Source organism: Salmo salar, chromosome 10, assembly GCF_965601325.2.
Source record: "Salmo salar chromosome 10, fSalSal1, whole genome shotgun sequence".
Taxonomy (NCBI): Eukaryota; Metazoa; Chordata; class Actinopteri; order Salmoniformes; family Salmonidae; genus Salmo; species Salmo salar.
Window position 1 is genome coordinate 48483831 of NC_138300.1, and position 19202 is coordinate 48503032.

Below are 19202 nucleotides of genomic sequence, written 5' to 3' on the forward strand. Positions count from 1 at the left end.
AAGTAACACAAGACATTCTACTGCCCTGTTGGAGCTAGTAACACAATGCATTCTACTGTACTGTTGGAGCTAGTAACACAAGACATTCTACTGTACTGTTGGAGCTAGTAACACAAGACATTCTACTGTACTGTTGGAGCTAGTATCACAAGACATTCTACTGTACTGTTGGAGCTAGTAACACAAGCCATTCAATTGTGCTGTTGGAGCTAGTAACACAAGACATTCTACTGTACTGTTGGAGCTAGTAACACAAGACATTCTACTGCCCTTTTTGGAGCTAATAACACAAGACATTCTACTGTACTGTTGGAGCTAGTAACACAAGACATTCTACTGCCCTGTTGGAGCTAATAACACAAGACATTATACTGTACTGTTGGAGCTAGTAACACAAGACATTCTACTGCACTGTTGGAGGTAGTAACACAAGACATTCTACTGTGCTGTTGGAGCTAGTATCACAAGACATTCTACTTTACTGTTGGAGCTAGTAACACAAGACATTCTACTGCCCTGTTGGAGCTAATAACACAAGACATTCTCCTGTACTGTTGGAGCTAGTAACACAATACATTCTACTGCACTGTTGGAGGTAGTAACACAAGACATTCTACTGTGCTGTTGGAGCTAGTAACACAAGACATTCTACTGCCCTGTTGGAGCTAGTAACACAAGACATTCTACTGCCCTGTTGGAGCTAGTAACACAAGACATTCTACTGTACTGTTGGAGCTAGTAACACAAGACATTCTACTGCCCTGTTGGAGCTAGTAACACAAGACATTCTACTGTACTGTTGGAGCTAGTATCACAAGACATTCTCCTGTACTGTTGGAGCTAGTAACACAATACATTCTACTGCAATGTTGGAGGTAGTAACACAAGACATTCTACTGTGCTGTTGGAGCTAGTAACACAAGACATTCTACTGCACTGTTGGAGCTAGTAACACAAGACATTCTACTGCCCTGTTGGAGCTAGTAACACAAGACATTCTACTTTACTGTTGGAGCTAGTAACACAAGACATTCTACTGCCCTGTTGGAGCTAGTAACACAAGACATTCTACTGTACTGTTGGAGCTAGTAACACAAGACATTCTACTGTACTGTTGGAGCTTGTAACACAAGACATTCTACTGTACTGTTGGAGCTAGTAACACAAGACATTCTAATGTGCTGTTGGAGCTAGTAACACAAGACATTCTACTTTACTGTTGGAGCTAGTAACACAAGACATTCTACTGCCCCGTTGGTGCTAATAACACAAGACATTCTACTGTACTGTTGGAGCAAGTAACACAAGACATTCTACTGCCCTGTTGGAGCTAATAACACAAGACATTCTACTGTACTGTTGGAGCTAGTAACACAAGACATTCAACTGCCCTGTTGGAGCTAATAACACAAGACATTCTACTGTACTGTTGGAGCTAGTAACACAAGACATTCTACTGCCCTGTTGGAGCTAATAACACAAGACATTATACTGTACTGTTGGAGCTAGTAACACAAGACATTCTACTGCACTTTTGGAGGTAGTAACACAAGACATTCTACTGTGCTGTTGGAGCTAGTAACACAAGACATTCTACTGCCCTGTTGGAGCTAGTAACACAAGACATTCTACTGTACTGTTGGAGCTAGTATCACAAGACATTCTCCTGTACTGTTGGAGCTAGTAACACAATACATTCTACTGCACTGTTGGAGGTAGTAACACAAGACATTCTACTGTGCTGTTGGAGCTAGTAACACAAGACATTCTACTGCACTGTTGGAGCTAGTAACACAAGACATTCTACTGCCCTGTTGGAGCTAGTAACACAAGACATTCTACTTTACTGTTGGAGCTAGTAACACAAGACATTCTACTGCCCTGTTGGAGCTAGTAACACAAGACATTCTACTGTACTGTTGGAGCTAGTAACACAAGACATTCTACTGTACTGTTGGAGCTTGTAACACAAGACATTCTACTGTACTGTTGGAGCTAGTAACACAAGACATTCTAATGTGCTGTTGGAGCTAGTAACACAAGACATTCTACTTTACTGTTGGAGCTAGTAACACAAGACATTCTACTGCCCCGTTGGTGCTAATAACACAAGACATTCTACTGTACTGTTGGAGCAAGTAACACAAGACATTCTACTGCCCTGTTGGAGCTAATAACACAAGACATTCTACTGTACTGTTGGAGCTAGTAACACAAGACATTCAACTGCCCTGTTGGAGCTAATAACACAAGACATTCTACTGTACTGTTGGAGCTAGTAACACAAGACATTCTACTGCCCTGTTGGAGCTAATAACACAAGACATTATACTGTACTGTTGGAGCTAGTAACACAAGACATTCTACTGCACTTTTGGAGGTAGTAACACAAGACATTCTACTGTGCTGTTGGAGCTAGTAACACAAGACATTCTACTGCCCTGTTGGCGCTAGTAACACAAGACATTCTACTGCCCTGTTGGAGCTAGTAACACAAGAAATTCAACTGTACTGTTGGAGCTAGTAACACAAGACATTCTACTGCCCTGTTGGAGCTAGTAACACAAGACTTTCTACTGTACTGTGGGAGCTAGTAACACAATGCATTCTACTGTACTGTTGGAGCTAGTAACACAAGACATTCTACTGTACTGTTGGAGCTAGTAACACAAGACATTCTACTGTACTGTTGGAGCTAGTATCACAAGACATTCTACTGTACTGTTGGAGCTAGTAACACAAGCCATTCAATTGTGCTGTTGGAGCTAGTAACACAAGACATTCTACTGTACTGTTGGAGCTAGTAACACAAGACATTCTACTGCCCTTTTTGGAGCTAATAACACAAGACATTCTACTGTACTGTTGGAGCTAGTAACACAAGACATTCTACTGCCCTGTTGGAGCTAATAACACAAGACATTATACTGTACTGTTGGAGCTAGTAACACAAGACATTCTACTGCACTGTTGGAGGTAGTAACACAAGACATTCTACTGTGCTGTTGGAGCTAGTATCACAAGACATTCTACTTTACTGTTGGAGCTAGTAACACAAGACATTCTACTGCCCTGTTGGAGCTAATAACACAAGACATTCTACTGTACTGTTGGAGCTAGTAACACAAGACATTCTACTGCCCTGTTGGAGCTACTAACACAAGACATTATACTGTACTGTTGGAGCTAGCAACACAAGACATTCTACTGCACTGTTGGAGGTAGTAACACAAGACATTCTACTGTGCTGTTGGAGCTAGTAACACAAGACATTCTACTGCCCTGTTGGAGCTAGTAACACAAGTCATTCAACTGTACTGTTGGAGCTAGTAACACAAGACATTCTACTGCCCATTTGGAGCTAGTAACACAAGACATTCTACTGTGCTGTTGGAGCTAGTAAAACAAGACATTCTACTGCCCTGTTGGAGCTAGTAACACAAGACATTCAACTGTACTGTTGGAGCTAGTAACACAAGACATTCTACTGCCCTGTTGGATCTAGTAACACAAGACATTCTACTGTACTGTTGGAGCTAGTAACACAAGACATTCTACCGCGCTGTTGGAGCTAGTATCACAAGACATTCTACTGTACTGTTGGAGCTAGTAACACAAGACATTCTACTGTACTGTTGGAGCTAGTAACACAAGACATTCTACTGTACTGTGGGAGCTAGTACCACAATGCATTCTACTGTACTGTTGGAGCTAGTAACACAAGACATTCTACTGTACTGTTGGAGCTAGTAACACAAGACATTCTACTGTGCTGTTGGAGCTAGTAACACAAGACATTCTACTTTACTGTTGGAGCTAGTAACACAAGACATTCTACTGCCCCGTTGGTGCTAATAACACAAGACATTCTACTGTACTGTTGGAGCAAGTAACACAAGACATTCTACTGCCCTGTTGGAGCTAATAACACAAGACATTCTACTGTACTGTTGGAGCTAGTAACACAAGACATTCTACTGTACTGTGGGAGCTAGTACCACAATGCATTCTACTGTACTGTTGGAGCTAGTAAAACAAGACATTCTACTGCCCTGTTGGAGCTAGTAACACAAGACATTCTACCGCGCTGTTGGAGCTAGTATCACAAGACATTCTACTGCCCTGTTGGAGCTAGTAACACAAGACATTCTACTGTACTGTTGGAGCTAGTAACACAAGACATTCTACTGTACTGTGGGAGCTAGTAACACAATGCATTCTACTGTACTGTTGGAGCTAGTAACACAAGACATTCTACTGTACTGTTGGAGCTAGTAACACAAGACATTCTACTGTACTGTTGGAGCTAGTAACACAAGACATTCTACTGTGCTGTTGGAGCTAGTAACACAAGACATTCTACTTTACTGTTGGAGCTAGTAACACAAGACATTCAACTGCCCTGTTGGTGCTAATAACACAAGACATTCTACTGTACTGTTGGAGCTAGTAACACAAGACATTCTACTGCCCTGTTGGAGCTAGTAACACAAGACATTCTACTGTACTGTTGGAGCTAGTATCACAAGACATTCTACTTCCCTGTTGGAGCTAGTAACACAAGACATTCTACTGTAATGTTGGAGCTAGTAACACAATACATTCTACTGCACTGTTGGAGGTAGTAACACAAGACATTCTACTGTGCTGTTGGAGCTAGTAACACAAGACATTCTACTGCCCTGTTGGAGCTAGTAACACAAGACATTCTACTGCCCTGTTGGAGCTAGTAACACAAGACATTCTACTGTACTGTTGGAGCTAGTAACACAAGACATTCTACTGTACTGTTGGAGCTAGTAACACAAGACATTCTACTGCCCTGTTGGAGCTAGTAACACAAGACATTCTACTGTACTGTTGGAGCTAGTATCACAAGACATTCTCCTGTACTGTTGGAGCTAGTAACACAATACATTCTACTGCACTGTTGGAGGTAGTAACACAAGACATTCTACTGTGCTGTTGGAGCTAGTAACACAAGACATTCTACTGCCCTGTTGGAGCTAGTAACACAAGACATTCTACTGCCCTGTTGGAGCTAGTAACACAAGACATTCTACTGTACTGTGGGAGCTAGTACCACAATGCATTCTACTGTACTGTTGGAGCTAGTAACACAAGACATTCTACTGTACTGTTGGAGCTAGTAACACAAGACATTCTACTGTGCTGTTGGAGCTAGTAACACAAGACATTCTACTTTACTGTTGGAGCTAGTAACACAAGACATTCTACTGCCCCGTTGGTGCTAATAACACAAGACATTCTACTGTACTGTTGGAGCAAGTAACACAAGACATTCTACTGCCCTGTTGGAGCTAATAACACAAGACATTCTACTGTACTGTTGGAGCTAGTAACACAAGACATTCTACTGTACTGTGGGAGCTAGTACCACAATGCGTTCTACTGTACTGTTGGAGCTAGTAAAACAAGACATTCTACTGCCCTGTTGGAGCTAGTAACACAAGACATTCTACCGCGCTGTTGGAGCTAGTATCACAAGACATTCTACTGCCCTGTTGGAGCTAGTAACACAAGACATTCTACTGTACTGTTGGAGCTAGTAACACAAGACATTCTACTGTACTGTGGGAGCTAGTAACACAATGCATTCTACTGTACTGTTGGAGCTAGTAACACAAGACATTCTACTGTACTGTTGGAGCTAGTAACACAAGACATTCTACTGTACTGTTGGAGCTAGTAACACAAGACATTCTACTGTGCTGTTGGAGCTAGTAACACAAGACATTCTACTTTACTGTTGGAGCTAGTAACACAAGACATTCAACTGCCCTGTTGGTGCTAATAACACAAGACATTCTACTGTACTGTTGGAGCTAGTAACACAAGACATTCTACTGCCCTGTTGGAGCTAGTAACACAAGACATTCTACTGTACTGTTGGAGCTAGTATCACAAGACATTCTACTTCCCTGTTGGAGCTAGTAACACAAGACATTCTACTGTAATGTTGGAGCTAGTAACACAATACATTCTACTGCACTGTTGGAGGTAGTAACACAAGACATTCTACTGTGCTGTTGGAGCTAGTAACACAAGACATTCTACTGCCCTGTTGGAGCTAGTAACACAAGACATTCTACTGCCCTGTTGGAGCTAGTAACACAAGACATTCTACTGTACTGTTGGAGCTAGTAACACAAGACATTCTACTGTACTGTTGGAGCTAGTAACACAAGACATTCTACTGCCCTGTTGGAGCTAGTAACACAAGACATTCTACTGTACTGTTGGAGCTAGTATCACAAGACATTCTCCTGTACTGTTGGAGCTAGTAACACAATACATTCTACTGCACTGTTGGAGGTAGTAACACAAGACATTCTACTGTGCTGTTGGAGCTAGTAACACAAGACATTCTACTGCCCTGTTGGAGCTAGTAACACAAGACATTCTACTGCCCTGTTGGAGCTAGTAACACAAGACATTCTACTGTACTGTTGGAGCTAGTATCACAAGACATTCTACTTCCCTGTTGGAGCTAGTAACACAAGACATTCTACTGTAATGTTGGAGCTAGTAACACAAGTCTTTCTACTGTACTGTGGGAGCTAGTAACACAATGCATTCTACTGTACTGTTGGAGCTAGTAACAAAAGACATTCTACTGTACTGTTGGAGCTAGTAACACAAGACATTCTACTGTACTGTTGGAGCTAGTAACACAAGACATTCTACTGTACTGTTGGAGCTAGTAACACAAGCCATTCAACTGTGCTGTTGGAGCTAGTAACACAAGACATTCTACTGTACTGTTGGAGCTAGTAACACAAGACATTCAACTGCCCTGTTGGAGCTAATAACACAAGACATTCTACTGTACTGTTGGAGCTAGTAACACAAGACATTCTACTGCCCTGTTGGAGCTAATAACACAAGACATTATACTGTACTGTTGGAGCTAGTAACACAAGACATTCTACTGCACTTTTGGAGGTAGTAACACAAGACATTCTACTGTGCTGTTGGAGCTAGTAACACAAGACATTCTACTGCCCTGTTGGCGCTAGTAACACAAGACATTCTACTGCCCTGTTGGAGCTAGTAACACAAGAAATTCAACTGTACTGTTGGAGCTAGTAACACAAGACATTCTACTGCCCTGTTGGAGCTAGTAACACAAGACTTTCTACTGTACTGTGGGAGCTAGTAACACAATGCATTCTACTGTACTGTTGGAGCTAGTAACACAAGACATTCTACTGTACTGTTGGATCTAGTAACACAAGACATTCTACTGTACTGTTGGAGCTAGTAACACAAGACATTCTACTGTACTGTTGGAGCTAGTAACACAAGCCATTCAATTGTGCTGTTGGAGCTAGTAACACAAGACATTCTACTGTACTGTTGGAGCTAGTAACACAAGACATTCTACTGCCCTTTTTGGAGCTAATAACACAAGACATTCTACTGTACTGTTGGAGCTAGTAACACAAGACATTCTACTGCCCTGTTGGAGCTAATAACACAAGACATTATACTGTACTGTTGGAGCTAGTAACACAAGACATTCTACTGCACTGTTGGAGGTAGTAACACAAGACATTCTACTGTGCTGTTGGAGCTAGTATCACAAGACATTCTACTTTACTGTTGGAGCTAGTAACTCAAGACATTCTACTGCCCTGTTGGAGCTAATAACACAAGACATTCTACTGTACTGTTGGAGCTAGTAACACAAGACATTCTACTGCCCTGTTGGAGCTACTAACACAAGACATTATACTGTACTGTTGGAGCTAGCAACACAAGACATTCTACTGCACTGTTGGAGGTAGTAACACAAGACATTCTACTGTGCTGTTGGAGCTAGTAACACAAGACATTCTACTGCCCTGTTGGAGCTAGTAACACAAGTCATTCAACTGTACTGTTGGAGCTAGTAACACAAGACATTCTACTGCCCTGTTGGAGCTAGTAACACAAGACATTCTACTGTGCTGTTGAAGCTAGTAACACAAGACATTCTACTGCCCTGTTGGAGCTAGTAACTCAAGACATTCAACTGTACTGTTGGAGCTAGTAACACAAGACATTCTACTGCCCTGTTGGATCTAGTAACACAAGACATTCTACTGTACTGTTGGAGCTAGTAATACAAGACATTCTACCGCGCTGTTGGAGCTAGTATCACAAGACATTCTACAGCCCTGTTGGAGCTAGTAACACAAGACATTCTACTGTACTGTTGGAGCTAGTAACACAAGACATTCTACTGTACTGTTGGAGCTAGTAACACAAGACATTCTACTGTACTGTGGGAGCTAGTACCACAATGCATTCTACTGTACTGTTGGAGCTAGTAACACAAGACATTCTACTGTACTGTTGGAGCTAGTAACACAAGACATTCTACTGTGCTGTTGGAGCTAGTAACACAAGACATTCTACTTTACTGTTGGAGCTAGTAACACAAGACATTCTACTGCCCCGTTGGTGCTAATAACACAAGACATTCTACTGTACTGTTGGAGCAAGTAACACAAGACATTCTACTGCCCTGTTGGAGCTAATAACACAAGACATTCTACTGTACTGTTGGAGCTAGTAACACAAGACATTCTACTGTACTGTGGGAGCTAGTACCACAATGCATTCTACTGTACTGTTGGAGCTAGTAAAACAAGACATTCTACTGCCCTGTTGGAGCTAGTAACACAAGACATTCTACTGTACTGTTGGACCTAGTAACACAAGACATTCTACCGCGCTGTTGGAGCTAGTATCACAAGACATTCTACTGCCCTGTTGGAGCTAGTAACACAAGACATTCTACTGTACTGTTGGAGCTAGTAACACAAGACATTCTACTGTACTGTTGGAGCTAGTAACACAAGACATTCTACTGTACTGTTGGAGCTAGTAACACAAGCCATTCAACTGTGCTGTTGGAGCTAGTAACACAAGACATTCTACTGTACTGTTGGAGCTAGTAACACAAGACATTCAACTGCCCTGTTTGAGCTAATAACACAAGACATTCTACTGTACTGTTGGAGCTAGTAACACAAGACATTCTACTGCCCTGTTGGAGCTAATAACACAAGACATTATACTGTACTGTTGGAGCTAGTAACACAAGACATTCTACTGCACTTTTGGAGGTAGTAACACAAGACATTCTACTGTGCTGTTGGAGCTAGTAACACAAGACATTCTACTGCCCTGTTGGCGCTAGTAACACAAGACATTCTACTGCCCTGTTGGAGCTAGTAACACAAGAAATTCAACTGTACTGTTGGAGCTAGTAACACAAGACATTCTACTGCCCTGTTGGAGCTAGTAACACAAGACTTTCTACTGTACTGTGGGAGCTAGTAACACAATGCATTCTACTGTACTGTTGGAGCTAGTAACACAAGACATTCTACTGTACTGTTGGATCTAGTAACACAAGACATTCTACTGTACTGTTGGAGCTAGTAACACAAGACATTCTACTGTACTGTTGGAGCTAGTAACACAAGCCATTCAATTGTGCTGTTGGAGCTAGTAACACAAGACATTCTACTGTACTGTTGGAGCTAGTAACACAAGACATTCTACTGCCCTTTTTGGAGCTAATAACACAAGACATTCTACTGTACTGTTGGAGCTAGTAACACAAGACATTCTACTGCCCTGTTGGAGCTAATAACACAAGACATTATACTGTACTGTTGGAGCTAGTAACACAAGACATTCTACTGCACTGTTGGAGGTAGTAACACAAGACATTCTACTGTGCTGTTGGAGCTAGTATCACAAGACATTCTACTTTACTGTTGGAGCTAGTAACTCAAGACATTCTACTGCCCTGTTGGAGCTAATAACACAAGACATTCTACTGTACTGTTGGAGCTAGTAACACAAGACATTCTACTGCCCTGTTGGAGCTACTAACACAAGACATTATACTGTACTGTTGGAGCTAGCAACACAAGACATTCTACTGCACTGTTGGAGGTAGTAACACAAGACATTCTACTGTGCTGTTGGAGCTAGTAACACAAGACATTCTACTGCCCTGTTGGAGCTAGTAACACAAGTCATTCAACTGTACTGTTGGAGCTAGTAACACAAGACATTCTACTGCCCTGTTGGAGCTAGTAACACAAGACATTCTACTGTGCTGTTGGAGCTAGTAACACAAGACATTCTACTACCCTGTTGGAGCTAGTAACACAAGACATTCAACTGTACTGTTGGAGCTAGTAACACAAGACATTCTACTGCCCTGTTGGATCTAGTAACACAAGACATTCTACTGTACTGTTGGAGCTAGTAACACAAGACATTCTACCGCGCTGTTGGAGCTAGTATCACAAGACATTCTACAGCCCTGTTGGAGCTAGTAACACAAGACATTCTACTGTACTGTTGGAGCTAGTAACACAAGACATTCTACTGTACTGTTGGAGCTAGTAACACAAGACATTCTACTGTACTGTGGGAGCTAGTACCACAATGCATTCTACTGTACTGTTGGAGCTAGTAACACAAGACATTCTACTGTACTGTTGGAGCTAGTAACACAAGACATTCTACTGTGCTGTTGGAGCTAGTAACACAAGACATTCTACTTTACTGTTGGAGCTAGTAACACAAGACATTCTACTGCCCCGTTGGTGCTAATAACACAAGACATTCTACTGTACTGTTGGAGCAAGTAACACAAGACATTCTACTGCCCTGTTGGAGCTAATAACACAAGACATTCTACTGTACTGTTGGAGCTAGTAACACAAGACATTCTACTGTACTGTGGGAGCTAGTACCACAATGCATTCTACTGTACTGTTGGAGCTAGTAAAACAAGACATTCTACTGCCCTGTTGGAGCTAGTAACACAAGACATTCTACTGTACTGTTGGACCTAGTAACACAAGACATTCTACCGCGCTGTTGGAGCTAGTATCACAAGACATTCTACTGCCCTGTTGGAGCTAGTAACACAAGATATTCTACTGTACTGTTGGAGCTAGTAACACAAGACATTCTACTGTACTGTTGGAGCTAGTAACACAAGACATTCTACTGTGCTGTTGGAGCTAGTAACACAAGACATTCTACTTTACTGTTGGAGCTAGTAACACAAGACATTCAACTGCCCTGTTGGTGCTAATAACACAAGACATTCTACTGTACTGTTGGAGCTAGTAACACAAGACATTCTACTGCCCTGTTGGAGCTAGTAACACAAGACATTCTACTGTACTGTTGGAGCTAGTATCACAAGACATTCTACTTCCCTGTTGGAGCTAGTAACACAAGACATTCTACTGTAATGTTGGAGCTAGTAACACAATACATTCTACTGCACTGTTGGAGGTAGTAACACAAGACATTCTACTGTGCTGTTGGAGCTAGTAACACAAGACATTCTACTGCCCTGTTGGAGCTAGTAACACAAGACATTCTACTGCCCTGTTGGAGCTAGTAACACAAGACATTCTACTGTACTGTTGGAGCTAGTAACACAAGACATTCTACTGTACTGTTGGAGCTAGTAACACAAGACATTCTACTGCCCTGTTGGAGCTAGTAACACAAGACATTCTACTGTACTGTTGGAGCTAGTATCACAAGACATTCTCCTGTACTGTTGGAGCTAGTAACACAATACATTCTACTGCACTGTTGGAGGTAGTAACACAAGACATTCTACTGTGCTGTTGGAGCTAGTAACACAAGACATTCTACTGCCCTGTTGGAGCTAGTAACACAAGACATTCTACTGCCCTGTTGGAGCTAGTAACACAAGACATTCTACTGTACTGTTGGAGCTAGTATCACAAGACATTCTACTTCCCTGTTGGAGCTAGTAACACAAGACATTCTACTGTAATGTTGGAGCTAGTAACACAAGTCTTTCTACTGTACTGTGGGAGCTAGTAACACAATGCATTCTACTGTACTGTTGGAGCTAGTAACACAAGACATTCTACTGTACTGTTGGAGCTAGTAACACAAGACATTCTACTGTACTGTTGGAGCTAGTAACACAAGACATTCTACTGTACTGTTGGAGCTAGTAACACAAGCCATTCAACTGTGCTGTTGGAGCTAGTAACACAAGACATTCTACTGTACTGTTGGAGCTAGTAACACAAGACATTCAACTGCCCTGTTGGAGCTAATAACACAAGACATTCTACTGTACTGTTGGAGCTAGTAACACAAGACATTCTACTGCCCTGTTGGAGCTAATAACACAAGACATTATACTGTACTGTTGGAGCTAGTAACACAAGACATTCTACTGCACTTCTGGAGGTAGTAACACAAGACATTCTACTGTGCTGTTGGAGCTAGTAACACAAGACATTCTACTGCCCTGTTGGCGCTAGTAACACAAGACATTCTACTGCCCTGTTGGAGCTAGTAACACAAGAAATTCAACTGTACTGTTGGAGCTAGTAACACAAGACATTCTACTGCCCTGTTGGAGCTAGTAACACAAGACTTTCTACTGTACTGTGGGAGCTAGTAACACAATGCATTCTACTGTACTGTTGGAGCTAGTAACACAAGACATTCTACTGTACTGTTGGATCTAGTAACACAAGACATTCTACTGTACTGTTGGAGCTAGTAACACAAGACATTCTACTGTACTGTTGGAGCTAGTAACACAAGCCATTCAATTGTGCTGTTGGAGCTAGTAACACAAGACATTCTACTGTACTGTTGGAGCTAGTAACACAAGACATTCTACTGCCCTTTTTGGAGCTAATAACACAAGACATTCTACTGTACTGTTGGAGCTAGTAACACAAGACATTCTACTGCCCTGTTGGAGCTAATAACACAAGACATTCTACTGTACTGTTGGAGCTAGTAACACAAGACATTCTACTGCACTGTTGGAGGTAGTAACACAAGACATTCTACTGTGCTGTTGGAGCTAGTATCACAAGACATTCTACTTTACTGTTGGAGCTAGTAACACAAGACATTCTACTGCCCTGTTGGAGCTAATAACACAAGACATTCTACTGTACTGTTGGAGCTAGTAACACAAGACATTCTACTGCCCTGTTGGAGCTACTAACACAAGACATTATACTGTACTGTTGGAGCTAGCAACACAAGACATTCTACTGCACTGTTGGAGGTAGTAACACAAGACATTCTACTGTGCTGTTGGAGCTAGTAACACAAGACATTCTACTGCCCTGTTGGAGCTAGTAACACAAGTCATTCAACTGTACTGTTGGAGCTAGTAACACAAGACATTCTACTGCCCTGTTGGAGCTAGTAACACAAGACATTCTACTGTGCTGTTGGAGCTAGTAACACAAGACATTCTACTGCCCTGTTGGAGCTAGTAACACAAGACATTCAACTGTACTGTTGGAGCTAGTAACACAAGACATTCTACTGCCCTGTTGGATCTAGTAACACAAGACATTCTACTGTACTGTTGGAGCTAGTAACACAAGACATTCTACCGCGCTGTTGGAGCTAGTATCACAAGACATTCTACAGCCCTGTTGGAGCTAGTAACACAAGACATTCTACTGTACTGTTGGAGCTAGTAACACAAGACATTCTACTGTACTGTGGGAGCTAGTACCACAATGCATTCTACTGTACTGTTGGAGCTAGTAACACAAGACATTCTACTGTACTGTTGGAGCTAGTAACACAAGACATTCTACTGTGCTGTTGGAGCTAGTAACACAAGACATTCTACTTTACTGTTGGAGCTAGTAACACAAGACATTCTACTGCCCCGTTGGTGCTAATAACACAAGACATTCTACTGTACTGTTGGAGCAAGTAACACAAGACATTCTACTGCCCTGTTGGAGCTAATAACACAAGACATTCTACTGTACTGTTGGAGCTAGTAACACAAGACATTCTACTGTACTGTGGGAGCTAGTACCACAATGCATTCTACTGTACTGTTGGAGCTAGTAAAACAAGACATTCTACTGCCCTGTTGGAGCTAGTAACACAAGACATTCTACTGTACTGTTGGAGCTAGTAACACAAGACATTCTACCGCGCTGTTGGAGCTAGTATCACAAGACATTCTACTGCCCTGTTGGAGCTAGTAACACAAGACATTCTACTGTACTGTTGGAGCTAGTAACACAAGACATTCTACTGTACTGTGGGAGCTAGTAACACAATGCATTCTACTGTACTGTTGGAGCTAGTAACACAAGACATTCTACTGTACTGTTGGAGCTAGTAACACAAGACATTCTACTGCCCTGTTGGAGCTAGTAACACAAGACATTCAACTGTACTGTTGGAGCTAGTATCACAAGACATTCTCCTGTACTGTTGGAGCTAGTAACACAATACATTCTACTGCACTGTTGGAGGTAGTAACACAAGACATTCTACTGTGCTGTTGGAGCTAGTAACACAAGACATTCTACTGCCCTGTTGGAGCTAGTAACACAAGACATTCTACTGCCCTGTTGGAGCTAGTAACACAAGACATTCTACTGTACTGTTGGAGCTAGTAACACAAGACATTCTACTGTACTGTTGGAGCTAGTAACACAAGACATTCTACTGCCCTGTTGGAGCTAGTAACACAAGACATTCTACTGTACTGTTGGAGCTAGTATCACAAGACATTCTCCTGTACTGTTGGAGCTAGTAACACAATACATTCTACTGCACTGTTGGAGGTAGTAACACAAGACATTCTACTGTGCTGTTGGAGCTAGTAACACAAGACATTCTACTGCCCTGTTGGAGCTAGTAACACAAGACATTCTACTGCCCTGTTGGAGCTAGTAACACAAGACATTCTACTGTACTGTTGGAGCTAGTATCACAAGACATTCTACTTCCCTGTTGGAGCTAGTAACACAAGACATTCTACTGTACTGTTGGAGCTAGTAACACAAGACTTTCTACTGTACTGTGGGAGCTAGTAACACAATGCATTCTACTGTACTGTTGGAGCTAGTAACACAAGACATTCTACTGTACTGTTGGAGCTAGTAACACAAGACATTCTACTGTACTGTTGGAGCTAGTAACACAATACATTCTACTGCACTGTTGGAGGTAGTAACACAAGACATTCTACTGTGCTGTTGGAGCTAGTAACACAAGACATTCTACTGCCCTGTTGGAGCTAGTAACACAAGACATTCTACTGCCCTGTTGGAGCTAGTAACACAAGACATTCTACTGTACTGTTGGAGCTAGTATCACAAGACATTCTACTTCCCTGTTGGAGCTAGTAACACAAGACATTCTACTGTACTGTTGGAGCTAGTAACACAAGACTTTCTACTGTACTGTGGGAGCTAGTAACACAATGCATTCTACTGTACTGTTGGAGCTAGTAACACAAGACATTCTACTGTACTGTTGGAGCTAGTAACACAAGACATTCTACTGTACTGTTGGAGCTAGTAACACAAGACATTCTACTGTACTGTTGGAGCTAGTAACACAAGCCATTCAACTGTGCTGTTGGAGCTAGTAACACAAGACATTCTACTGTACTGTTGGAGCTAGTATCACAAGACATTCTACTTCCCTGTTGGAGCTAGTAACACAAGACATTCTACTGTACTGTTGGAGCTAGTAACACAAGACTTTCTACTGTACTGTGGGAGCTAGTAACACAATGCATTCTACTGTACTGTTGGAGCTAGTAACACAAGACATTCTACTGTACTGTTGGAGCTAGTAACACAAGACATTCTACTGTACTGTTGGAGCTAGTAACACAAGACATTCTACTGTACTGTTGGAGCTAGTAACATAAGCCATTCAACTGTGCTGTTGGAGCTAGTAACACAAGACATTCTACTGTACTGTTGGAGCTAGTAACACAAGACATTCAACTGCCCTGTTGGAGCTAATAACACAAGACATTCTACTGTACTGTTGGAGCTAGTAACACAAGACATTCTACTGCCCTGTTGGAGCTAATAACACAAGACATTATACTGTACTGTTGGAGCTAGTAACACAAGACATTCTACTGCACTTTTGGAGGTAGTAACACAAGACATTCTACTGTGCTGTTGGAGCTAGTAACACAAGACATTCTACTGCCCTGTTGGCGCTAGTAACACAAGACATTCTACTGCCCTGTTGGAGCTAGTAACACAAGAAATTCAACTGTACTGTTGGAGCTAGTAACACAAGACATTCTACTGCCCTGTTGGAGCTAGTAACACAAGACTTTCTACTGTACTGTGGGAGCTAGTAACACAATGCATTCTACTGTACTGTTGGAGCTAGTAACACAAGACATTCTACTGTACTGTTGGAGCTAGTAACACAAGACATTCTACTGCCCTTTTTGGAGCTAATAACACAAGACATTCTACTGTACTGTTGGAGCTAGTAACACAAGACATTCTACTGTACTGTTGGAGCTAGTAACACAAGCCATTCAACTGTGCTGTTGGAGCTAGTAACACAAGACATTCTACTGTACTGTTGGAGCTAGTAACACAAGACATTCAACTGCCCTGTTGGAGCTAATAACACAAGACATTCTACTGTACTGTTGGAGCTAGTAACACAAGACATTCTACTGCCCTGTTGGAGCTAATAACACAAGACATTATACTGTACTGTTGGAGCTAGTAACACAAGACATTCTACTGCACTTTTGGAGGTAGTAACACAAGACATTCTACTGTGCTGTTGGAGCTAGTAACACAAGACATTCTACTGCCCTGTTGGCGCTAGTAACACAAGACATTCTACTGCCCTGTTGGAGCTAGTAACACAAGAAATTCAACTGTACTGTTGGAGCTAGTAACACAAGACATTCTATTGCCCTGTTGGAGCTAGTAACACAAGACTTTCTACTGTACTGTGGGAGCTAGTAACACAATGCATTCTACTGTACTGTTGGAGCTAGTAACACAAGACATTCTACTGTACTGTTGGAGCTAGTAACACAAGACATTCTACTGTACTGTTGGAGCTAGTAACACAAGACATTCTACTGTACTGTTGGAGCTAGTAACACAAGCCATTCAATTGTGCTGTTGGAGCTAGTAACACAAGACATTCTACTGTACTGTTGGAGCTAGTAACACAAGACATTCTACTGCCCTTTTTGGAGCTAATAACACAAGACATTCTACTGTACTGTTGGAGCTAGTAACACAAGACATTCTACTGCCCTGTTGGAGCTAATAACACAAGATATTATACTGTACTGTTGGAGCTAGTAACACAAGACATTCTACTGCACTGTTGGAGGTAGTAACACAAGACATTCTACTGTGCTGTTGGAGCTAGTATCACAAGACATTCTACTTTACTGTTGGAGCTAGTAACACAAGACATTCTACTGCCCTGTTGGAGCTAATAACACAAGACATTCTACTGTACTGTTGGAGCTAGTAACACAAGACATTCTACTGCCCTGTTGGAGCTACTAACAAAAGACATTATACTGTACTGTTGGAGTTAGCAACACAAGACATTCAACTGCACTGTTGGAGGTAGTAACACAAGACATTCTACTGTGCTGTTGGAGCTAGTAACACAAGACATTCAACTGTACTGTTGGAGCTGGTAACACAAGACATTCTACTGCCCTGTTGGAGCTAGTAACACAAGACATTCTACTGTGCTGTTTGAGCTAGTAACACAAGACATTCTACTGCCCTGTTGGAGCTAGTAACACAAGACATTCAACTGTACTGTTGGAGCTAGTAACACAAGACATTCTACTGCCCTGTTGGATCTAGTAACACAAGACATTCTACTGTACTGTTGGAGCTAGTAACACAAGACATTCTACCGCGCTGTTGGAGCTAGTATCACAAGACATTCTACAGCCCTGTTGGAGCTAGTAACACAAGACATTCTACTGCACTGTTGGAGGTAGTAACACAAGACATTCTACTGTGCTGTTGGAGCTAGTAACACAAGACATTCTACTGCCCTGTTGGAGCTAGTAACACAAGACATTCAACTGTACTGTTGGAGCTAGCAACACAAGACATTCTACTGCCCTGTTGGAGCTAGTAACACAAGACATTCAGCTGTGCTGTTGGAGCTAGTAACACAAGACATTCTACTGCCCTGTTGGAGCTAGTAACAAAAGACATTCAACTGTACTGTTGGAGCTAGTAACACAAGACATTCTACTGCCCTGTTGGATCTAGTAACACAAGACATTCTACTGTACTGTTGGAGCTAGTAACACAAGACATTCTACCGCGCTGTTGGAGCTAGTATCACAAGACATTCTACAGCCCTGTTGGAGCTAGTAACACAAGACATTCTACTGTACTGTTGGAGCTAGTAACACAAGACATTCTACTGTACTGTGGGAGCAAGTACCACAATGCATTCTACTGTACTGTTGGAGCTAGTAACACAAGACATTCTACTGTACTGTTGGAGCTAGTAACACAAGACATTCTACTGTGCTGTTGGAGCTAGTAACACAAGACATTCTACTTTACTGTTGGAGCTAGTAACACAAGACATTCTACTGCCCCGTTGGTGCTAATAACACAAGACATTCTACTGTACTGTTGGAGCAAGTAACACAAGACATTCTACTGCCCTGTTGGAGCTAATAACACAAGACATTATACTGTACTGTTGGAGCTAGTAACACAAGACATTCTACTGCACTTCTGGAGGTAGTAACACAAGACATTCTACTGTGCTGTTGGAGCTAGTAACACAAGACATTCTACTGCCCTGTTGGCACTAGTAACACAAGACATTCTACTGCCCTGTTGGAGCTAGTAACACAAGAAATTCAACTGTACTGTTGGAGCTAGTAACACAAGACATTCTACTGCCCTGTTGGAGCTAGTAACACAAGACTTTCTACTGTACTGTGGGAGCTAGTAACACAATGCATTCTACTGTACTGTTGGAGCTAGTAACACAAGACATTCTACTGTACTGTTGGATCTAGTAACACAAGACATTCTACTGTACTGTTGGAGCTAGTAACACAAGACATTCTACTGTACTGTTGGAGCTAGTAACGCAAGCCATTCAATTGTGCTGTTGGAGCTAGTAACACAAGACATTCTACTGTACTGTTGGAGCTAGTAACACAAGACATTCTACTGCCCTTTTTGGAGCTAATAACACAAGACATTCTACTGTACAGTTGGAGCTAGTAACACAAGACATTCTACTGCCCTGTTGGAGCTAATAACACAAGACATTCTACTGTACTGTTGGAGCTAGTAACACAAGAC